Source organism: Carica papaya, unplaced genomic scaffold (assembly GCF_054855325.1).
Source record: "Carica papaya isolate Zhongbai unplaced genomic scaffold, ASM5485532v1 h2tg000022l, whole genome shotgun sequence".
Taxonomy (NCBI): Eukaryota; Viridiplantae; Streptophyta; class Magnoliopsida; order Brassicales; family Caricaceae; genus Carica; species Carica papaya.
In genome coordinates, this window is record NW_028277153.1 from 33,120 (window position 1) to 59,694 (window position 26,575).

General features: G+C 33.9%; 1 pseudogene; it reads right to left on the reverse strand.

Moving 5' to 3' along the window:
* Nucleotides 1-16,894: 16,894 nt before the first annotated feature.
* LOC148239678 (agamous-like MADS-box protein AGL80 pseudogene) lies at nt 16,895-19,828 on the reverse strand (annotated as a pseudogene).
* Nucleotides 19,829-26,575: the final 6,747 nt, after the last annotated feature.

The following is a 26,575-nucleotide window of genomic DNA, read 5'->3' on the forward strand; positions in this document are numbered from 1 at the left end:
TTTCCTCTTGCTCCATAATGTTCTTCTCAACCATCTATCATTATTTATTTTCTATCAAACTCACCCCTATTCATTATTTTTGGATGGAAAACACAATTTATTCATATCTTAGCTATCTAAATTCTTCTAGATATATTAACAACTCCAATACCATGTTATCTTGTGGGAATAGAAAATTATATTTTATTATTAAGATACCACTATTTAGAGGCATATTATGTATATAATTTTACAAAGAAAAAATTAAGTGACAATTAAATACACATTTACACCATAAATGCACAAAAAATTCTAGAATAATACATTAGATCCATTTTGGGAGGGGGGGGGAATTCAGATTAATATTATCAATTAGAATGATTTATAGTTGACTTGGTTGGACCAATAAAATGAAGTATCCAGGCTCCATTTAGCAAAAACCAAATTGGTAATATATCGATGATTACCACTTATATCATAAACGACTCTATTTAGAAATAAATTCTAAATAAGAGCGATCTCAACTGTTAATCAGTCGAATAAGAATGATATGATTAATATGTTGAATATTTGATGGAAGACATGAAAGAAATGAATTGAAAAAAAAAAAGGAAGTCGTAGAAAAAGACGCGGTATTGGGTTGATTTATCCTATATGTGAAAATCTAAATCTGGCATATCTTTACTCAGAGTAGAGTCTAAACCTAAAAAAATTGAATAAAAAATGGAAGAAGCCCATTCAGGAACAAGAAAATGCATCGTGATTAAGATTTTATCTCGATGAAAAAAAAAATCAATGATGAGATAAGAATTTATATTCTTGGTAATAGTATATTCTTAATAAATTATTGTATTATTGGATCATATTTGCTAGTTCTAGTCAATAAAATTTCAAGCATTTTCATAAAAATGATTAATTATAGGTAGCTTCATATATCACTAATGAGTTGTTAGCTAATAGGTAGCTTCATGTATTATTAACCAAATTCTACGTGATACCAAAGATGTGTAATATGAAAGATGTATGGGAGGTTGTGTTGAGATGGTGATGTTTGCGATAGAGGGAAAACAAGTTGACTCGTCGTTGTGGTGTGGGATGAGGTGTTAATAGGAATTTACAGAGTTGTAAAGCTCTAGCAGATATGCACTATTTTCAAGTATCTGTGAATGAGTAAGAGGGAGCAAGAAAGCTGGGTAGAAGAGAGGAACGAATGGGTTTGAAAGGATATTGGTAAAAGATTGGAGATCTTTGGTGGGTGTGGGTGATATACATGCTTTTTGTTATTTCTTTTTTCTTTTTAGTGCATATATAGCCAGAGGAACACTTGTTCCAATTCTCAGAATCTATTAGGTATTCATTAACTCATATAGGCATGATCCGTGGAGCTTCTATACATACAATATGAAATTCATGCACAACCAAAGTTAATCAATTCTATGTCTACTAGTTTAGACATGTAGGTGTCTCGAAAAACCCTTTCATATTGTTGTTAAACATCATCACACATACACATATAGAAAGTTGTTTTAGATGTGTAATGTAGTGTTTATAATATGTTGTCTTTATTTATGCCTTTTTTTTTCCAATTATTTTATGCTCCAAGATTTCATGTATTTTAGATGATGCTAGTGGTTGATTTTGCTATATAAGCATTCATTATGGTTGGTTTTATAAATCTACTTTTTATTGATAAACAGTATATTATTTTTCAAAAAAATATTACTTTTAAAATATAGAATTGAAAGTTAGGATTTAGATTTTTTAGTCACAATTCATACATTTTATTAATTAGATGACACAATCTCTAAAAGATAATCTACAAAAATGCACAATTTGAATCTAAAATCTCTCATGAATAGAACAAATACCAATCATATTGTTAAGGAAAGTTTAGTTTGATCCAATTTTAAAATTGTATAATAAAAGTAATATATATGAAAACTTTTGTATTGATTTTTGTAATAACCGTAAAATTCTTAAAGAAATCAAACATATATTTCCTGCCAATTTAATGCAGTAAAAATATAAAAGTGTTATCTCTCTTTCAATAAAAAAATGATACTAGCCTGGTACTAATATATATGCCTTCTTCTTGACACTCCATATTAGTCTTTCAGATAAATTTCTTTTTTCAAAATGAAATATAATTTAACAATAGTAATTAACCATTTTAAACACAATAAAAGTACCATTAAACAATATATCCGATCACCATAATGTAGATTGAGAAGAAAAAGAAAAAGGCGCAACCATGTCCAAAAAATAATTAGAAGGAAACAATTGATTATGCATTACTGATTCCAACCTTTAAGATAAGTATGATATTCTGCAAATTGCATAATGGTATACATATAAATAATTAAAACCAGTTAAAGATTATACATACGATGAGCGAATTCGCAAGTGCACAAAATCGTTCAAATAATAAAGTGATAAGTAGAGTATCGTCCTATAGGGATTGTGTATCAAGTACCAGAATTGTAGAAATTATATTATTGTCTAGAAATCAAAATTTAATAATAATTTAATCAAAGCAAAATAATTAAATTAATAAAAACTATCGGTGTAAACCCATCAGAGTAATTGATTTCACCTGAATCTTAGGTATATCCGAGTTTTAATTTCACAATTAATTTAATCTAGTTTGCAATGATCGAATAAACTTAATGTACTTTTGGTTTTTCTCCCAGTATTAGCTAGGTTTATTAATTAATAACTACTAACTTTTTATAATAATTATTAATTTTAACACGAGTTTGTTAAAAAATCACGAAAATTTTCATCCCAAAAATCTACAATTTGAAAGCAAAAAAATAAAAGTAAAAATAAAAATAAATTACTTGCTTAATTTTCCTCAAATTTTCCTCCACTGCTCAGCTCCAAGGCCGCTTCTTTTTTCTCACTAGATTTTTGTTCACGTTAGCTCCCCACCAGATATGGGTTCACCTATGCTCCCCTTTTAACATTATTGATCTGGTTCTTTTTTTGGGCGGTAGAAAAATAGGAGATAGGGTTTTGCACGCCTCCCTTTTTCACTTTCAGCTACCTCCTTTTTTCTTTTTTAAAGCTGCTCATTTTTCTTCTTCAGAGATGCTTCCTTTTTCCTCTTTAGAACTACTTCATTTTTCTTCTTCAGAGCTGCTCATTCTTCTTGTTTAGAATTACTTCCTTTCTCCTCTTCGGAGTTGCTTTCTTTTTGCTCTTCAGAACTACTCCATTTTTTCTCTTTTCTTCTTCTCTTTTTAGTCTTTTTTTCTATTTCCTTCAGGAAACTTGCATCAAGAATTTTTTTCATTAAATGACTTTTAACTCAAAATTAATTCAAAAGTTATTCTAAATTTAAGTAAAAAGGATATAAATTTTTTTTTAAAATCGAACACATCAATATACTTCTGTATATATATATAAAATAATACTTATTTTACTTGCTACCTAAGCAATCGTATTAATATCACATATTTAGTAAATTATACAAGATACTCTCTAAATTACTTAAAGGAGCTAGTAGCCAGTGTACACATGTACTTCTCACCAAAACTCTAAATTGGTAGTATATGTGTGAGTGTAATTTTTTTGTTCTACAAAATATAGAGAACAAAAATAGATTATTCTACATATCTATTAATTAGTTAGAAGTCGATTTATGACTTAATTTAACGTATTTTGCCAGATACATGTATAATATTTATATTAATCAAAATATTAATTGTTTTAGATGTTATGATTATAGTGGGACTTTCTTTTAGGAAAACACTACCTGTTAATGCCACTATCCCAAATTTTAATTCCAAGATACAAAGATCGTATCCATATCTATTAAATTTTATCCAAAAATATAAAAAAAATTAAGGAGCTAGCTAGCTTCATCTTCATCCTAACTAGACTGAATTTTTACATATACTACAATAATGCGTCTATCCTTGCTCCATTGTGTATAAACGAAAAGAAAGAAAAGAAATGTGACGTCCTCATGCCGAACAAGGCACCAACGTCCAAATGAGCAAACATAAAATAGATATTTACATTACAGTAGAAGTATAGATTCCATACAAAATTTACAAAAGACTGTATCCTGAGGCAATCATGCTATCTACCTTTTAGAATACAAAATATTAGATAGCATAATTAGAAAAACTAGCCTCAAAGTTTAAAACAAAATACAAAGTCTGCTCCAAACTATTCCTCTTGAAGGGAATCTAAACAGGGTGAACCATAATTTGTTTCCTAATCTACATCTAAGGGGGGATTGGATATGGGTGAGTTCTAATACTCAGTAAGATAAATGGAAATAATGCAACACAAATACATTTTAAAATACTCATTAATGTACGTTTAATAAAAAATTAATTATAATTTCAATTAACAAATTCAAATCAAAAGTTATCACCAAATATTCATATCCAAATCAAATGTCGAATTCATACGAATCCTCATGAAGATGCTCAACACTGTATTCAATGGGTTTACACAACTCACGCACGCAGGATGAAACTTATCTTTTGACACAATGTTTTTAATACTAATTTATTATCTAATTTATATTACACTGATTGCAAACCTACATGGTCAGCCGCTTACACCTATTTCTAGAGAGGGCAAACGGGATATCAATTAGTCATGCCTTGTTATTAAATAAATACAAACATACATTCATAAATATTAAATACAAATATAAATCTCTCAGGTCTCTCAAGTTGCCATCATTCATGCCCTTGAGCCCTAGAGCATGTGTAACGCCCAGAACGTGGGCATTTTTGTAATTTCCTCATTAATTATTTATCCAGCCAAAAAAAAAAAAAAAAAGCGTGGTGGCGCAGAGAACGGGAGAAGAAGAAGGAAGCAAAGACGTGCACGTCGCGAGCGGGAAGAGATGGGTTTTCGTGATTTTTGGAGAATCTTCAGTGCGAGGATGCTGATCTAAACAGCTTCGCTCCACTATAAGCAGCGTAGTGGCGCAGAAAACGGGAGAAGAAGAAGGAAGGAAGGACGTGCACGTCGCGAGCGGGAAGAAATGGGTTTTCGTGATTTTTGGAGAATCTTCAGTGCGGGGATGCTGATCTAAACAGCTTCGCTCCATTATAAAGAACGAAACTCGAAAAAAGAGAAAGGAGGAATCCTTGAGGCTAAAGGGGCGTAGAGAGAGAGAGGAGGCCGAGAAGAGAGAGAGAGCTCATATTCTCCATGGACTCTTCGCAAAATACTTAGAAAAATCCCCTCAAATTGTTCTTCTCATTCTTTATTTTCCTTCTACTCGTAGAACCAATTACTGGCCTCTACTTATTGACATAAGCACAAATATCACCCATCTCTGTATTTTCTTCAGCGCGACTCCAAGCAGCTCAGGCCATCTCTGTCACAGAAGAAGCTCTCTCTCTACTGTCCTTAATTTTCGAGCAGCAATCATATACATTGCAGCTTATCATCACCGAGACCCAACCTTCATTGCACAATTGATCGGAGCCGAATCACCAAAGCACGAACCTCACCGGAGAGCCGTCGCACCTGAGAGCACCGCCGCCGGTAAGCTTCGGTTTTCCGTAATTTTTTGGCTCCTCAAGGGCCCTAGGGTTGTTTTATCGTAGGGACCGATGCAAGTGTGGCCGAATTTGGCCGGAAATGGCCAAAAACGGCCAACCCGAGGCGAATCACCGCCGCCGGAGCACGGGGGAGTCGCCGTGCCAGAATTGCAATATTGGCCAAAAAGGGGCCCTGTGCCTAATTTGAGATTTTTTGGAACGCGTGCAGGTACCGTTAGTGCGTTTCAGTTTCCCGAAAAAATTCAGGGAAAATTAGGGACAGCCTGTAGGCGCACCGTTAAGCCGCATTCGGACCCCAAAACGAGTGAGGACCCCTCACCCTATTTCCTATCACGGTATTAAAGTTCAATAAATGATAAAACGGTATTTCATGAATCAACAAATGTGTGAAATTGTTTAAGGTCGCTAATGGAGCCCGAGTCTGGTGTGTTTGTCGGTTAGCTGTTGTTTGGCCTATTTTACGGTTTTAAATGCAGTATGAGGTCTGATGTTTTCATTTCATAATTTCGTGTGCATATATTACTGTTTTATTGATTATGGGTTGAATGACTGAGAAATCAATGCTGTATGTTGTCTTGCTTGGCATAAATTACTATTTGCTTGTTTGCGTGTGAATTGATTATACTGACTGAGGAAAAAGGGGAATGAAAGGTTATGTAAATTGATAATTGTGTGATGTGCTCAGCCTGACTAGATATTCTGGGAGATGGTGGACGGACCGGGTCCGTACCGGGATTGTGATCTCTCATACCGGACGGGGTATGGAGATCTTATGTGTTTTGGCGCCCATACCGGACGGGGTATGGGGACGGCCCGTTTCACCCTCATACCAGACGGGGTATTGAGGTTTATAGTTTTGGCGCCCATACCGGACGAGGTATGGGGACGGCCCTGAAATCTGATTACAAGTATTAAGGGTAACGGGTAGCGGAACCCCTATGGATCCCCATGGATACTAGTAGGCTGGTGAATGAGGAAAAGTGATTGTGTGATGATTGAATTACAAAGATGTGATAAGTATTATGTTACATAGTTTATATGATTTCATAATGATGATAATGTTATTGCTTTCGTATATTGTTTTATGAATCTCACCGAGATAAGTGAATGGTAAAGGTTTTATTACTGATAAATAGGTTTATTGTAAATTATGCTCCATTGGTCTTTTTGTGTTTTCTACCCACCTTTACTTCCGTGACGGCGAGATATTGTGATGTCTTTACTGGGCTAGTGTAGCTCATTCCTTATTTAATCATTTCAGTTCAGGAGGACATTGTTCCCGAGCCCGTTCCGCAAGAAGATGACGAAGGGGATGCCTAAAGACTCCATAGTCATATCCATAGCTTTTACTTCAAATTTCTCTTTAGTTAGTTAATCTTTTATATTTTGAGCACGTTTTGGTTTTAGTGTAAGGGATGTTAATCGAATTTTGACTTCGCTTCCGCATTTGATATTTTTAATATACAGTTCATTATGAATTACCGTGGGCTGTTACAGCATGAATATCAAATCATTCAGAGTCTCAAGGACAACTGAACTACTGTTTCGTTAAGGGACCAAAACCGGCACCCATATTCTAGCGATTTCAGAAAAAATAATCAAAATCAAATTTCCCTTAAAAGAAATATGGTAAACCAGATTTAACTAGACTTTGTGTAACACCCCAATTCTTATTATTATTATTAGTATTATTTTATTTTAATTTTTTGTAATTTTTATATGAATATAATGATTTATTGTGTAATAATATATGGTTTTAATTTAGTTTAATTTAATTAAATAGAAATAATGATAATAATAATAATAAAAAGGGGTAAAATTATTTTAGGGATTTAATTGAAAACAATTTTGGAAAAAAGTGGTGAAAATTTGGGTTCTAGGGGTATTTTTGAAAAGAAAATTAAAAACCAGGGGTTAAAATGCAATTTAAAAAAAATTGTGCCATGTCAGCAGCCCGGTAATAGCCCCGGCCAACCAGGACATGCCATGTGGCAAAGACCTGACTCGAGAGGCCACGCAGAAGAGAGCCACGTGGGCGATCTATGTGTGCGCGATCGAACGGCTGAGATCCGTTCCCGCGTGCACGGACGGCCCAAATCAAAAGCGCATGCCGATGGCTCAGATTGCACGCGCACGGACAGCCTAGATTGAATCACGCATGGACGGCCTAGATTGCATCGTGATGAACGGTCCAGATTAATTTCCTATTTAATCACGATCGGATGGTCCAGATTAAATCGCGATGGATGGCTCAGATTAAAAGCGGATTGTTATAAATAGATCTCATCTGCACCCAAACCCTAACCCTAGCCGCCAGAGCCCCTCGCCGGAGAAGACAGCCCAGCCGCTGGGGAGCCGACCGCCGCCACCCGCCGCCACACCGGAGCAATTTCCAGTCGCCAAACGAGGTAAAATTTTTTTTCCTTGGCTCAGATTTCGATGTTGAACCCACCTATGGCCAAATTAGAGCAAAAACACCATCGAAGCCCAACGGTGCCGCCGTGGATTTTCTCAATTTTTGCCTCCGATGAAGCCCTTTTCGATTCCCGTTCGATGTAATTTTTCCATTATTGTGACCACCATTCCTTCCTCTACAGGTTGACCGGAACAAAACACCAAATTACGACTCGAGCTAGAGGAGCTGTCGCACCGGAGAGCCCTGCCGCTGGTAAGTTTTAGTTTTTGGTGTTTTTTCGGCCCACCGAGGGTCCTAGGGATGTTTTCTCACAGGAACCAATGCAAGTTAGGCCAAATTTGGCCAAAAATGGCCAACCCGAGGCGGATCACCACCGCAAGGCGGAGCACGGTGGAGCCGCCGTGCCGAAATGCCAAAATATGCCGAATAGGCCTTAGGTCTAATTTTTGAGTTATTTGGGACATGTGTAGATATCGTAAGTGTGTTTCAGTTTCCGGAGAAAAAATTCAGGGAACCTAGGGACTGCCTGTAGGCGCAGTGAAAATCCGGTCTTTGACTTCGAATCAGGTAAAGACCCCTCACCCTATTTCCTATCACAGGATTAAAGTCTAATAAATGATAAAACTGTATTTGTATGAATTAAATAGATATACATAATTATTACAGTTGCTAATGGAGCCCGAATCGGACATATTTCTCTGTCAGTTCCTGTTTGATTTATTTTACAGTCTAAATGCAGTATGGTATCTGATTTATTTATTTTATGGTTTTGAATGCATGAATCACTGTTTACTTCATTATGGCTTGATTTTGTGAATCTGATGATATGCTTGCCTTGTTGGATGCTCGTTACTTATTTAAGTATTCATGTTTATGTGAGAAACGGAAAACTAAGAAAAAAATAGAAAAGGTATGTGAATTGATAAATGGATAAGTTGACAGTCTCGCTAGATATCTTGGGAGATGGTGGACGGACTGGGTCCATAGGGAACCCTACCGAGAATGTTGTCCGATACCGGATGGGGTATAGAGACTTTAAATATTTTGGCGCTTATACCGAACGGGGTATGGGGACGGTCCGCTTCACCCTCATACCAGACGGGGTATTGAGGTTTATTGTTTGGCACCCATACCGAACGGGGTATGGGGACGGCCTTGGAAATTTAGTTTGTCAAGGGAATGGTTCACGGGTAGCGGGGACCCCTATGGATCCCCACGGATACTAGTAGGCTGATAAAAAGGGGGCAACTATTGTTTGATGATTGAAATATAAAAGTATGACATGTACTATGTTACAGATTATGCATGAATTTATGATATCTATGATGTTATCGTTTCCATGGGTCATTTTTATAAATCCCACTTAGGTAAGTGGACGGTAAATGGTTTGATTATTGATAAGTAAATTTACTTGAAACTTGTGCTCCATTGGTTGTTTTTGGTTTTCTACCAATCTTTACGTCCGGGATAGTGATATAGTGTGATGTCTTTACTGGGTTAGTGCAGCTCATTCCTTAACCATTTCATATCAGGAGGACTTGGTTCCTAAGCCCGATCTATAAGAAGACGGCGAGTAGATACCTAGATATTTATTAGTTTCTTTTATAGTCTTTCATTTCCAGTATTTTCCTTTAGAGGACTTATTTTTGGTATTGTTAGTACCTTTAAGTTATTGTGTAAGGGATATTAACCAGAACCTTTTATTTCGCTTCCGTACTTATATTCTTTATATACATTTCCTTTTAAATTTTCGGGGTCGTTACACTTTGTGTTTGTTAAATTTTGACTCTTTATTTTATTAGTTAACTTTTTAGATTCTTTTATTGTTGTGTTATTTTTCCTTTAGTCTTTTAATTTCAAGTTTTTTAAAATGTTAATTCTCATCTTTTTATAATTATTTATAGATTTAAAATTTCTTTCTTACAAGTTTTTAATTTATAAAATTATTCTTAGAATTTTAAGATTTTATTAATTTTATTAGATTTATTCTTTTAAATTAACCACATCATTTTTTGCTATACCAAATTTCAAATTTATACCAATATTTTTAAAATACCAATTTGTCCAAAATTTACTTAGTTTATCGAATTATAGATTTTATTTATTTATTTTACCTTGTGCTCGAGGGAATTTACCCTCTTACCCGCATCTGCAGTATGGGGAGCACATCTGCGAAGACACCTCAGCATCAGTAGAAGCCTGCTAGGTCAACACGACGCGCAAGGCTTGTTGCAATGTGCAGCTACTTGGAGTGTAGTGGCACTCCCACACACAGACCCTATGCGCAAATGCGCACCAGCACGGATCGTTGTGCCATGAACATGCCCGTACGACTATGACGACAACAACTACAACTATTAAGACAACGGCTATAGGTCTGACAACCTATCTATATGGTGGATTGTAATCAGTTATTTAAAGTACATCTCCAACAACTTAAAAAAAATTAAAAACTAAACATCCTAATACTCGATTCTTGAGGGTAATTAAACCTGTTGTACCATATCAGTCCATTATTCTGGTTGTTCTTATCCGTGAATGACACCATCATCTTCGCCTGTTCCCCACTAGCAAACCCTACATGAAACTATTGTTGTACTTACGAGTTCATCCTATCAACGAACCACACCTGCGGCTGCTGCAGCTCTTGTGCCTGAGAATCCTCCTTGATTTGAGCTGCATCTGCTGAGGGCCCTTCATGACTCCTTCGTCTGGTGGCCTGCTAAGGTTGAAGTGACTTGCTAAGTGTTTTTATCCTATTCTGGATTTCTTTAAGGTGTTGTTCGATGAGCCAACCCAAATCGTTGAGATCAATGAGGTTGAGTTGGTGGAGGGAATTCCTGATAAGACTTTGGAGCATCAACTACGTGATCTCCTTCTCGCAATTATCCTTGCACTAGTTATTCAATTAGTCAGCTGTCTAGGTGATCCTTTAGTGTAAAAAGCTATCTCGATTCATCAAATTCTTATTCTGCTCCCATCTCGAGCATCCTTTGAAAGTCAACAAGCACGCGTTAGGTTACTAGAAGAGAAGGCCAAACCTCTGGTTGCGAGTCATAGGGGCTGTAAATGAATGCATAGGCTTTAACGTTGTAGAGACTATTAAGTTCGCTCACTTTCTTCATCAGCCCCTTCTTCCTTTTCTTGAATGTGGTTTTTTTTGTGGGGTCATTAGGTGATATAGCCAAACTTAATTTTCTTTCTACTTTTTGTCTTTTATTATATATGGCTTAAGAGAGGGAATGGGTATATATAGAATGAAAGAAGGGTTAAACAATATTAGTAAAGGATGGGGAGTGAAACATTGAATATACCATGTGAGGTTAGATGTACTGCATTCTAAAACTGGAAGTGGAGTGTCGAAATCATCTCCAGAATGCTATGTCTTTAATAGGGAATATGGAAAAATATTTTGATTTAAGGAAATGTTTCACAAAATTTAATTAGTGAGTTGTTGCAGGAATCCACTTATACAAAATTCCTTTAATCATGACTGTCCCTTTTAGTTAAGATCTAATGTTTCACTATAGTCAATCTGTATATCTACTCTCTCCTGCATTATTTGATTTTGTATGCAGTATGTAGAATATGATTATTAGAGTGCATGTTTATTTGATTTTTTCTTTATGGAAGAATATTTTAATTACAATTATTAAAGTCAAAATATGTCTCTATATCACAACAATTATATACATTTAGTAGAGAATTAGTTACTATATGCAATCGGGCTTTCATGTTTTTCATTCTTTATACATATCAAAACTGATATTTTTTTCATGAAGCTGTAGTAAACAATCAGTAGTTATTTTGAAAAAAAGATTTATTTGAAGATCATATATGCTGAAAAATATTTAAAATACATAATAAAGCATATGAAAGAAGGAAAATAAGAAGAGAATTATGTATCTTTGCTTTCAATCAAATAAGTGCAACTAATAAATCTACTACACTAATGATAAGATTGCTTTCTTTCTTTTTTGAAATAATTCAGCTGATTTGTTAATTATAATTCTACCCTACCCATCACGTTTTTTAAAAACATAAACTTTATATAAAATAAAGACATGAGATCACATATATCTATTTTCTCTCCATATGTTTGTGTATCTGGGTGCCCTTTTCATGTATATCTTCAACAGAAAAAAGAATGAGAGAGCCTATAATGGTTTTATATTGAAAAAGCATGTATAGATGGCAAAACTCAAGTAAGGACATTTGTGTTTTGTTCTCAATCAGCACATATGTTTTACATGTTCACTCACTTTCTTCATCAACCCCTTCTTCCTTTTCTCAAAAGTGGCTTTTCTGGCTGAGTTGTTAGTGATATTGGCAAGTTTAACCTTCTTTATAATCATGCTATTTGGTCATGTCTGGACAAAGAGCAAGATGGTATAAATATAGAATGAGACAAGGGTTGAAGATTTTTTTGTAATGGATGTGAAGTGGAACATTGAATATACCATGTAAGGTTGGATTAAAACTACAAATGGACTGCCCAAATCATATCTAGAAATGTTATGTTTTTAATAGGACATATGGAATGATCTTATGATTAAAGGTAATGTAATTTACTAAATTTAATTAGTGAATTGTTGCATGGTTGCACTTTTATAAAACCATTCAATCCCAACCATCTTTTTTAATTAAAAGCTAATGCTGCACTGTAATGCACGTATATATCTACTCTCTCTTATATGTGTAGGTGTGTAAAAAAATGAAATGAACGGGAAGATTGCTAGAATATTTAATTAATTTTCCCTATATATTTGGAGTTAGTTAAATAGAGAGAGAGGGAGAGAAAAAAAACTTGAAATTACTTGTCTTAAGGCAGTAAACCATGGCAATGAAATGGAAGATCTATATTGCTTATAATTAGGCAATAATAATTGCATATAAATAGGTCACCCATCCTTTGTACTAAGCATCCCATTTTTTTCATATAGAAAATTGATATTGCTTTGGTAAATTTCTAATATAGTCCTCTAATTAAGATAGTTTGCATTTCACCGTAAAAATCTTTGTCATGGTCCCAACAATATGTTTACTTTTAGTTGTTTTTTTTCTTTTTAGTGCACATATAGCTAAAAACAAATGTAGAAAATGTTAGGGCTTATAGACATCCAATCACAACAAAACGCTTGCTCCAATTCTCACAATCTATAAGTTGTTTTAGATGTGTTATGTAGAGTAGACTATTTTATGGTTGCTTATGTCACTTTTTATATGATGCTCTTGTTTCATACTCTAAGGTCTCATGTATTTTAGATGATGCTAGTGGATGGTTTTGGCATATAGGCATAACTTATGGCTGGTTTTGTAAATCTGCGCATTATTGTTAAGAGCTATATTACTTCTCAAAAAAAATATTAATTCTAAAAAATAAAAATAAAATTTAGGATTTAAATCTCTATAGTGACAATTCATACATTTAATTAATTAGTTAGCACGATCTCCTAAAGATAATATATGAGAATGTACAATTTGAATCCAAAATTTTTTATAAAGAGAGGAAATACTATACATATTGTTAAGGAACGATTAGTGTAATTTAATTTTAAAATATAATAATTAAAGTAATATATATGATTACTTTTGTATTGACTTATGTAATAGCCAAAAAACTCCTAAAGAAATCAAAGATATATTTCCTGCCAATTTTATGCAATAATAATATAAAGGTGTTGTCTCCCTTTAATAAAAAAAATGATACTAGTATAGTTTTAAAATATATGCTAACTGAACCTCAACAATCCATATTTGCCTATAAGATAATTAACTTTTTTTAAAAAAAATTGAAATAAAATTTATCAACTGTAATTAACCACTATAAACACAACGAGAAGTACCGTCAACAATACATCCGACAACTGCAACAAAGATTGAGAAAACAAGAAGAAGGCAAAGTCATGTTCAAAAAACAATTAGAAGGAAACACCCCATCATCCATTACTGATTCCAACCTTTAAGATAATTACAATATGCTATAGATTGCATGCTGGTGTGCATATAAATAACAGAAAACAGTTAAAGAGTATATATTTGTGTGTATACATATAAAGCAATACTTATTCTATTTGCTATTTAGACAACATTGCTATTACATCACAATAATATGACATATTTAGAAAATTAAACAAGATACTATCCAAACTGCATAAAGGAGCTAGTTGCAAGTGTACACATATACTTCTCATCAATGCTCTAAATTGGTAGTGTATATGTGACTATAATTTCTTTGTCTTTTAAAATATAGAGAACAAAGATAGATTATTCTATATATCTATAAGTTAATATAACCTGAAATAAATCGAACGAAATAATTAAACAACATATCTATAATTTTAGCGTATTTTTCATGATACACGCATAATATTCATATTAATAAAAATATTAATTATTTGAGATATTTCGATTAGATAGAGGTTTTCTTTGAGGAAAATATTATTCCTTAATGCCATTATCCTAAATTTTAATTTAAAGATTGGAAGAGCGTATCCATATGTATTAAATTCTATACAAAAATCTCATTTGAAATCTAAATAAATTTGAGCAGCTAGTTAGCTTAATCTTCCTCCTATCTGGACTGAATTTCTACGTATACTACATCAACAATGCTTATTTCATCGCTCCATTTTGTAAAAAAAAAATAGAAAAGGAAAGAAGAGAAAAGGGCATTATGATAGCTTAAAATTACATTGAGAGTGTAGGGGGAAGAGAGAAATTAAAGAACGAAGAGTTATAATAGTACAAGAGATATAAAATATTAAAGAGAAGATTAATCTGAAGAAAATCCTAACGCAAAGAAATCCAAGTACATTTGTGCATGCGACTCGATGACTACGACTATGATGATGACAGTTACAACTATTATTATGACTACAACTATTGAGACAACGACTACGACGACTAAAAAACTGAGAACATATCTTTGTAGTGGAATGTAATTGGTTATTTAAAGCACATCTCCAACAACAATCCAAAAAATTTAAAATTAAATATCATAATACTCGATTCCTAAGGGCACTAGATCATATCAGTCAATTATTTAGGTTGTTTTTATTTGTGAATGGGACCATCATTTGTACATGTTCCTCGTATGCTCAATGAGGTTGCTGCTGTGCTTGCAGGTTCATCCCGTCAACGAACCACGTCTGTAGTTGCTGCAACTTTTTCACAGGATGATCCTCCCTGATCTTAGTGAATGTCTGACCCCTACAACCCTCCATCACTCCTGCGACTGTGGCCTCCTAAGGTTGAGGTAACTTCCAGAGTGTTTCAATACTCTATTTTATTTCTTTGAGGTTTTGTTCCATGAGCCAACCCAGATAATTTAAGATCAATGAGGTTGAGTTGGTGGAGGGGCTTCCCGATAAGATCTTGGAACATGATATGCGCAAGATCTTTATTTTCCTTGCACTATTTCTTCAATTGATCAGTTGCCTTGGTGATCCTTCGGCGTAAGACGCTCTCTTGATTCACCATCTTCTTGTTTTGCTCTATCTCGAGCATCCTTATTACATCTATCTTCATTTTTTAAAAAGTACTTCTATTGTGTCTTATGAATTTTTGAAACTGTTATCGCAAAAGTATAAATTTGTTTTGAATAAGTGATCCCACTAATAAAGGTTAAATACTGGTAATTATTCTTAAGAATTAATTGCAACATCATACTACTGATACTACAGTAACATACTATAATATTAAAAAAATTTTGAATTAGTAATTTATGTCACTGGAGTTAAATATGGTATTGTTTTATGTCAGTAACATTTTCTTTAATAGAAAGAGACTTTATATAATTGATTTTTGAGTATTTATATGTGTAAAAGAAATTCAAAATACTAATTGCTAAAATTGTTTGAAATTAGCCGTCAAAAATATTTTTCTGTATTTATTATTCTATATGATTGTATATATTTAAATATGTATATGTATATGTATATATTATACATTTCTTCTTGCGTAAAGTACTAATTAGCTATTCACAGATTGTTGAGTTCGAGAATTATTTATTTCAGTTATTTTCTATATTCTGAACATAATAATTGCATCACGAAATTCTATTTATTATCATCAGGGATTCTCCAATATATTTGAGTTATTTAAAATATTGCATGTTTTGACTAAAATAAAATTTTTAGAATTATATTTAAATTTCATATTAATCACAATATTAACTGTTTTAGATATTCGGATTATATCGGAATTTTCTTTGAGGAAAATATTATTCCTCAATGCCATTATCCCAAATTTTAATTCTATGATCTGAAGAACGCATCATATTTATTAAATTCTATACAAAACTTTCATTTGAAATCTAAATAAATTTGAGTATCTAGCGAGTTTAATCTTCCTCCTAACTAAACTGAATTTCTACATATAGTGCATCAACAATGTTTCTGCACTCTCTGAATTGAGTATAAAAAAAAGAAAAGAAAGAAGAGAAAAGGGCATTCTGATAGCATAAATTTATATTGAGCACGCATATATTTTAACAAATAGTAGTACAGCCACGTCAAGCTGGGAAAAGGGAGAAATTAAAGAATGAAGAGTAGCACTAGCACAGAAAATTTAAATTATTGAGGTGAAGATTAATTTAAAGAAAATCATAACACAAAGTAATCTAAGTACATGAATGTATGTGACCCGACGACTATGTCTGTGAGGATGACAGTTACAACTATTATGATGACTACAACTATTTAGACGATGACTATGACGACTAAGAAACTAACAACATATCTCTATGGTGGAATTTAATTTGTTATTTAAAGTACATCCTCAATAACACCCAAAAAAATTCAAAATCAGATATCATAATTCTCAATTTCTAAGAGTAATTAAACACACTGGACCATACCAATCCATTATTCTGGCAGCGTCTGCACTGTAGAATCCTCTTCGATTTGATGAAAGTCTCATCAGGACCCTTCATCACTCCTTTGTCTATTGCCTCCTGAGGCTAAGGTGACTTGCTGAGTGTTTCCATGCTCTTTTGGATTTCTTTGAGGTGTTGTTCGATGAGCCAACCCAAATCGTATAGATTAATAAAGTTGAGTTGGTAGAGGGACTTCCTAGTAGGACTTTGGAACATGATATCTGTTATCTCATTTTCTCGAGTATCATTGCGCTTCTTCTTCAGTTGGTCGATTGCTTTAGTGATCCTCTGGTACAGGAAGCTCTCCTGATTCACCATCTTCTTGCTCTGCTCCATCTCGGGCATCCTCTTAAAGTCAGCAAGCACATTTTGGGCTCCTAGAGGGGAAGGCCAAACATCTGGTTGCGAGTCATAAGGGCTATAAATGATTGTACAGGCTTTATGTAACGGTCTCGGAAATTCAATAGCAAATACTTATAATAATCTGAGTGCGGAAGTGAAATAAAAGATTTAGCTTAACATCCCTTACACAATAACTTAAAAGTACTATACAAAATCACGGAATAAGTTCTCTGAAAAAAATACGAGAAATAAGAAAAATTGAGGAAACTATAAAGCATCTAGCATCTACTCGCAGTCTTCTTGTGGATCGGGCTTGGGAACCAGGTTCTCTTGATCTGAAATAGTTAAATAAGGAATGAGCTACACTAGCCCAGTAAGGACATCACACTATATCACCATCACAGAAGCAAAGGTTGGTAGAAAATCAAAACAACCAATGGAGCAGTTGATTTAAACCATTACATTTACTTACAATAAAACCATTTACCCTTTTTCTTACCATCGGGGAATTGATGGAAACAAATTTTAGAAGCAGTAATATTATACAGATCACAATTTCATGCATAATCAGTAACATAAAACATATCATAAATCCGTATTCATTAACAATAAGTGATTATCACCGTTTCTCATTTTCACCAGCCTACTAGTATCCATGGGGATCCATAAGGGTGTCCTCGCTACACGTGAACCATTCTCCTTAACAATCTTAATTGCAGGGCCATCCCCATACCCCGTCCAGTATGAGTTCCAAGACATTAAACCTCAATACCTCGTCCGGTATGAGGGTGAAGCTGGCCGTCCCCATACCCCATCCGATATAAGCGCTAATTGACCAAGTCTCCATACCCCATCCGGTATGAGACTACGTTCACGGTAGGGTTCCCTATGAACCCAGTCCGTCCACCATCTCCCAGGATATCTAGTGAGGCTGTCACCTTATCTGTTTTCCCTTAGTCCCCGTTACCAAGTTAAACATAATCACATAAACAATAAACATGCACCCGGTAATACAATCATATCTTAAATTCCAAAATCACACAGTGGTCAAGTAAGACAGTAATACATGCATTTAAAACCATAGAATAGATAAAGCAGATACCATAATGCATTTAATTTGTAAAATAAATCAAGCAGGAATCGACAGAGAATAATGTCCAGTTCTGGCTCCATTAGCAACCTTAATTAATTATGCATATTTATCTAACCTGTACAAAAGACCGCATTATTATTTATTCAAACTTCACATCTATGATAGGAAATAGGGTGAGGGGTCCTTTCTTAATTTGACACCGAAAAGCTAAATGGTTATTGCGCCTATGGGCAGTCCCTGGGTTCCCTAAATTTTTCTTCGGGAACTAAAACATACTTACAGTACTTACAAATGTCCCAAATAACCCAAAATAAGTCCCAGGGCCTACTCGACAAATTTTTGAAATCCGGCACGGTGGCTTCGCCGTGCTCCGGCGACGGCGCCATCGCCCGCAGCGGCGATCAGCCTCGGGTTGGCTATTTTTGGTTTATTCGGCTGAATTCAGCCAAACTTGCATCGGTTCTTGTGAGAAAACACACTTAGGGCCCTCGGTGGGCCAAAAAAATGTAAAAAACTGAAACTCACCTACAGTGTGGCATTCTGGTGCGGTGGATCCTCCGGCTCACGTTGCAGTTGGGTGTTTTGCTCCGGTCAACCTATAGAGGAGGAAATGATGATCACAATGATGAAAAAATCACATCGAACGGGAATCAGGAAGGCCCTCATCGGAGGCAAAAACTAAAACACCCCGCTGCGGTGCCGCTGAGCTTCAACGGCATTTTTCGGCCAATTGGCCAATTTGTTCACTTCGATTTGGCCGTGGGTAGTTTTGAAATCAAATTCTGAGTAAAAGGTAGAATTTTTACCTCATCTGGCGGTCAAAAATTGCTCTAGTGTGAAGGCGGGTGGTGACTGCGCTGTTTTCTCCGACGAGGGGCTCTAGCAGCTAGGGTTAGGGTTTAGGTGCGAATGGAGTTATTTATACCCATCCACTTTTGATCTGGGCCGTCCATCACTTTTAATCTAGACCATCCGATCGTGATTAAATAGGGAGTGAATCTGGACCGTTCATCGCAATTTAATCTGGGTCGTTTGTGCGCACAGGAATGGATCTCAACCGTTCGATCCTGCGCATGTGGATCACCAATGCGGCTCCCCCCGCGTGGCCTCCAGTGTTAGTGTCTTTGCCACCTGGCGCGTCCTGGTTGGTCAGGACTGCTGACCGGGCAGCTGACATGGCGTAACTTTTCTAAATTGTGTTTTGACCCCGTTTTCTGATTTTTCTTTCAAAAATACCCCCAGAACTAAAATTTTCATCCTTCTTCCCCAAAAATTTTTTCATATTAAATCCTCAATTATTTTTTTACCCTTTTTATTATTATTATTACTATTATTTTCATTTAATAAAATTAAAATAAAATAAATTTAATTCAATTCAATTAATACATATTTATATTTATATAGAAATAATAAAAATAAAATAAAATAAAAATAAAAAAAATAATTGGGTGTTACACTTTGACATCGCAAAGAGTGCTAAGATCACTCATTTTCTTCATTAGCCCCTTCTTCCTTTTCTTGAATGTGGCTTTTCTTGCAGAGTTGTTAGTGATATAAGCAAGCTTAACCTTCTTTCTAGTCATGGTATTTTGTCATGTGTGCCCAAGGGGCGGGAGGGGGTATATATAAAATGACACAATGGTTGAGTAGCCATTAGCAAGGAATGGGGGCGAAGTGTTTTAATATAGAAGAATATACCATGTAAGGTGTAACACCCAATAAAATTTTTTTATTTTTTTTTATTTTTTAATATAATTGTTTATTTATTTAATTTGTTTTAATTTATTTAAAAAAAGGGTTAAAATTTGTTAAGGATTAATTTGAAAATAATTTTGGGGAAAAAGGGTGAAAATTTGGGTTATGGGGGTATTTTTTAAAGAAAAATCAGAAAACGGAGGTCAAAACACAATTTATAAAAGTTACGCCACGTCAAATGCCCGGTCAACAGCCCCGACCAACCAGGACGCGACAGGTGGCAGAGACGCTAACGTGGGAGGCCAAGCGGGGCCACATGGGCAATCCGCATGTGCGTGATCGAATGGTTGAGATCCATTCCCGCACGCACGGAAAGCCTAGATTGAAAACACGCACGGACGGCCCAGATTGCATTGCGCATGACGGCTCAGATTGCATCGCGTACGGATGGCCCATATTGAATCGCGATGTACGATCGAGATTCACTCTCTATTTAATCACGATCGGACAGTCCAGATCAAAAGCGATGGACGGCCCAGATCAAAAGCGGACGGGTGTAAATAACTCCATTCGCACTCAAACCCTAACCCTAACTGCCAGAGCCCCTCGTCGAGGAAGACAGCCCAACCGTCGGGAGCCGACCGCTACCACCCGCCGCCTCACCAGAGAGCCCCACCGCTGATGAGTTTTAGTTTTTTATGTTTTTTTAGCCCACCGAGGGCCCTAAGTGTGTTTTCTCGCAGGAATTGATGCAAGTTTTGCTGAATTCGACCAAAAATGGCCGAAAATAGCCAATCCGAGGTGGGTCACCACCACAGCCATCGGCGCCATCGCCGAAGCACGGTAGAGTCACCGTGCTGGATTTACAAAATTGGCCGAGTAGGCCCTGGGACTGATTTTTGGGTTTATTTGGGACATTTGTAGGTACCTTTAGCGCGTTCCAGTTCCTGAAGGAAAATTTAGGGAACCAAGGGACCGCCCGTAGGTGCAGTAACCATTTAGTTTTCAGTGTCGAATCAGGTAAAGACCCCTCACCCTATTTCCTATCATAGATGTGAAGTTTGAATAAATTTGTACAAGTTAGATAAATATGCATAATTAATTATGGATTGCTGTGGATTTATGTGGATTCCTTTTGTAAAGGCATGATGGTATCTGGTTTAGAGTTTTAAATGCATGTACTACTGTCTTACTTGATCACTGTGTGATTTTGGGATTTAAGATATGATTGTATTACCAGGTGCATGTTCACTGTTTATGTGATTATGTTTAATTTGGTAACGGAGATTAAGGAGAAACAAGAAGGAGATGTGATCTAATAAACAGATAAGGTGACAGCCTCACTAGATATCCTGGGAGATGGTGGACGGACTGAGTTCAATGGGAACCCTACTGTGAACGTTGTCTCATACCGGACGGGGTATGGGGATGGCCGACTTCACCCTCATACCGGATGGGGTATTGAGGTTTAATGTCTTGGCGCTCATATCGAACGGGGTATGGAGACGGCCCTGGAATTGAGATTGTTAAGGGAAAGAGTTCACGTGTAGCGGAGACACCCCCTATGGATCCCCATGGATACTAGTAGGCTGGTGAAACGAGAAATGGTGATGATTAGTTATTGTTAATGAATATGAATTTATGATATGTCCTATGTTACTGATTGTGCATGAAGTTATGATCTGTATGATGTTATTATCTTTATAGGTTATTTTCACAGATTCCCCAATGGTAAAAAAAAGAGTAAATGGTTTTACTTTTAATGAATGTATTGGTTTAAAATTTAGTGCTCCATTGGTTGTTTTTTATTTTCTACCAACCTTTGCTTCTGTGCCGGCAATATAGTGTGATGTCCTTACTGGGCTAGTGTAACTCACCCCTTATTTAACCATTTCAGATCAGGAGGACCTAGTTCTCGAGCCCGAGCCCGATCCGCAAGAAGGCTGCTAGTAGATGTTTAGTACTTTTAAGTTATCGTGTAAGGGATGTTAACCTTAACCTTTATTTCACTTCCGCACTCAAATTATTATATGCATTTCCTTTTAAATTTCTGGGGCCGTTACATAAGGTAAGATGTGGTGTATTCTAAAACTGCAAGTGGAATGTCCAAATTATCTCCAAAAATATTATGTCTTTAATAGGGGATATGGAAAAATCTTTTGATTTAAGGTAATGTAATTAAAAAAATATAATCAGTAAATTGTTGCAAGGCTGTACTTATATAAAATTATTCTATTGTGGCCATCTCTTTTAATTAAAAGCTATTGCTTCACTGTAATGCACGCATCTACCTACTCTATCTACATTATTCCCAGCATGCATTCACACTTGAAGTCAATTATACATGGCAACCACACTCACAAATATTATCTCTTAACCATCAATTAATATGGCCATCACCTTCTAATCCAACTTAATTGCATGTCTTGATGTCTTACAGTTACCGCCATTTTATTTTTTAATTCTTTTTTTAAAAGAATACAAAAATCATAGATATTTTTTTTTATATCGGAGTTCACGTTACGTACTAATAATAATTTAAATTTATACTTTTAAAAGTCAATGGTATTAGTTAGAAAGTTGTTGAACTAATAGCTGAACTCAAAAAAATACAACAGATTAATATACCATTACCTTGTAAATTAATAGGGGATTTTGTGACATTAAAATGTTTTTTTTGAATCTGTTAATGTTTGTATTTATGATAAATATGAGAAATGTATTTGATTAAATTAGAATTATCTCTTGTTTTGTACTTTGAGTCCTCGTTATTACTCTATCAAATCTAAATAAAAATAATAGTTTTTTTTAATGCTAAATTTCTACAATATATATTTGTTTTTACCCTCTCATGTCTTTTCTCTATTTTTACTGGTTTGATCATTATATTGTTTATATGATTTTTATTCAACTAAATTGGCTTATATATTTCACAACACAAGAACAAATATTAATCGCAATATATATCTATGTATATATATCATAACTAAGTTTTTATGGTATTAGAATACTGTTGGAGTGTAATTAGTAATTATGTTCTGCATGGAAAATTTTGAAATCTTACAAATTAAAGTTTGCATGTCGAGCAAATTAACTATAAACCAAGTACGGGCCAGATGTTTTTTGTCTAATCCGGTTGATATATACATATATGTGTATATATACATGTAATATATAAGGTAGCGATGGAAGGAATACATGTTGAGGTAGGTAAATATATATTGAGATGTTTGTATATGTGTTTGGAAGGGTGAGCATCTAAATTTTTATGATGTGTAGGTAAATATCAATAGAAAGAAAAATATCAACAAGAAAAACACAACTTTTGATGGTCTTGTCGTATCATGTCATATAATTAAATTTTTCGTTTATGAATTATATAATCATATATATTGCAATTCTAATGAATTATGTAACATATATATAATTAATTTACATATAGATCAATTCAAACAAAAACTATTATAATTAAACTAATTAGCTCCCTAATTATTTAATGAATCCTTTGGCATATTAACCTAGTTTCCATCAATATAGATATGGGAAGAAATTATTTCAAATTGTATACTATACATATGGTTTGATGCACTAAAATATTTTGTGTGTGTATATATTTTCTTCTATATACAATTAATGATTTAAATAAAAGATTCTGCATCCAGTATTCAACATTCAAAAAAGTGTAATATATATATATATATATATACCTTCATATATAATTGCTCTCCTTTTTTACCGCCTGCCTAACTCAACTTTTAGGGAGATTCATTTTTGTTCCAAATATGTGGATTTGGAACTCAAGCCCACAATGTGCCGAAATAGTTACAGAAATATTTATTTTTATATATACAATAAATTTGCCGCACGCAAGGAACCGGATTCATAAGCACTTCCTGGATTACCATCATCGTACCACAATTATATATGCGCACCTTTTCTTTTGACTCACTTTATGCATATATATATATATATATATACGATTTGCTCTCTAGCTAATTATAATGATTTGCAAACATTTCATATGTAATCTTTTATTTGTTTTTATACTCTTCTAATATGGACACACTAATAATTAGTTCCCAAGTCACAACAAAGTTTTAAAGTAGCCAAAGAATTGCCTAGTATCTTCTTCGATCTTCACAAGGCCTGCAAATCAAAATTAACAATACACATATATACATGCAAGAACATATTACATTTCATTCTCTATATCTACATTTATATTAAGATCTTGTACAAGTAGACAAGAAAAGTTAAATATATATACTGATAATTTTCATAGTCCTCCTATAGCCTTAACTACCACCAATCCCCTTCATTTTCTTTTCTTCAAAGAAAAAACTCCATGTATTAGATCCTTGATGCAAGCTTGATGCCACGTTAATTCACCAGCTCAGTGAACCTGTTATAACCATAGACAACTCTAAATATCTACTCATTCTCTTAGGTATAAGTTAGAAATCAAAGAAAATGACCATATTCAACATTCTCATTAATTTACCCTCTATTAGCTTCAATTATCTCCTATAAGAAAAAGTAAAAACTTGAAAAGTGTCAAATTGAGCATCATACAATAACATAAGTAGAAAAGTAAGAACTGCATGTGTAACTTTTAACAGCGATTCAATAGTTAAACAAACAAATAGAATAATCAATGTAAACCAGCATTGAGTTCTAATGGTACCTATACATACCCACTAAATAGCCTCTTTCATTGACTAGTTAGAACCAATGTTACAGCGTTGTAAACCCATCTAGAAGGCTAAAGAAATAGTCAAAACTAATAAAAAATCCTCCTATTCAATTTGATACTCTAAGATAAATACAATTCACCTTAAATCACTCCTTAGCAACTATCATCTCCTGATTCACCACTAGTCCAAAATCCTAGGTAAAGCTGTCATAAAAGCTATATTACTCACTAAAATCACCAATACTTGTCTTCTAAAGGTCTAGATCCAATTAAATCTGGATGCTTTAGAGATTCTATACCTACTTAGGCTTATTAATTCACCAAGTTATTGAAGTCTCTAAGCTTGAAGTTGAGTTTAACTATAAGTGAAATAATATTCAGTAGTTTTAATGTCAAGACTGTTGATATTTTTCAAATTTGTTTCTTACTTAGCTTATCAATTCACCACGCTGAAGAGAAAGTTGTGTAAGGAGGCATGCTTTTTTCTTCTAACTTTGTTTTTTATTTTATAGTATTACGTGAAAATTTTAATTTTTTGGGCTGTCATCGAACAAATATGAGAAATAGGAGTTGGTATTTGTTCAAATAGGAAATACATCTCTTTACTCGAGTTGATGATGAAATAGAGAGGATGATTAGTTCAGTTTTGATAAGTGACTACATGCTTTATTAGATATTTAGAAGATTGGGTAGTGTTTTAAGCTTTGGCAATCTTCATCAATTGACTATCTCAAACGTACATAAGCTCCAATATTCTGCCATTCACTTCTTCTTACAATTTCTAAAATGTCGAAATAGTTAATTGTTACATGATAAATAAAAATAAATTATTTTAGAAATAAGAAAGTTAAAAACATAAAAATTTTAGTATAAGTACGTATATGCATATATATATATATAGCTAAAGCTTAAACAATTATATCTAACTCATGAAAGAATTCTTTGTTGAAATGTAACTTACCTTTTGATGTATCTGTATGAGGCTATGACGGGGGATCATATAACAGATGTTTTAAGAATATGCTCTTTTCATGTTTAGCTTCTATTTTAAATTACCTATATTATCATATAATTTTATTCTTAAATTGTGCTTTTCATTTTCCAAAGTGTGGCAATTTTGTGTTTTCTTGTAATTCTCTCTTTAAAAAAGAAGGAACTATCCTTGTTGACAAAATTATTTTTTATTATTCAAAGAGAAAAAGGACATGAGACTGCCATTTTATTAATAAAATATCTTTTAATTAAGAAAAAATATGTGATACTTAACCTACAACCAAACCCTTAAAAAGATTTACCCCCAAAGAAAATTTTAGGTTACTTCACCAACAAAGAACTAATTGTCTGGAATTAATTAACAGTGTTCTGTATAAAATGAACTAACAGAGTAATATAATACGACGAATAAAGATTAAGTTGATGTTAAATGGCTATTTTCTTTGATAAATAAAGGTTATCTTACTTTTTAAAAAAGTTCATGATAATTAGAAAATTTAAAAGTGCTATAATAATAAACATATATATATATACTTCATTAATTATGTAAAATAGTAATGAATAGCTAAAACTTATAACGCAAACTATTTATAAGAAGATACTTTTAAATTATATTTCCTAAATATAACATCTTGAATCTTCCAGTTAAGGAAGTTAAGGGTAATTGATGCATCCCAAATCGAGGGAGCTTCGCATGTAAAGCAACCCTACAGGTAATCCAACATTTAAAAATATGTCCTCTAGGACTTCCGATATCACTTTTTTCATTTTCTTTTGTATATGACAAATTTATTTTTTTAGCCTGAGATAAATTATATTTGTATTAAATTTATTATTTAAAAAATAATAATCTTGTGCAAGAAGAACAAATTTTTTTTTTTTCAAAAAAGTGTATAAAAGGAGAACTTTATTGAAAAAAATTTCATAGCTTAAAAGTCACGTATATAGA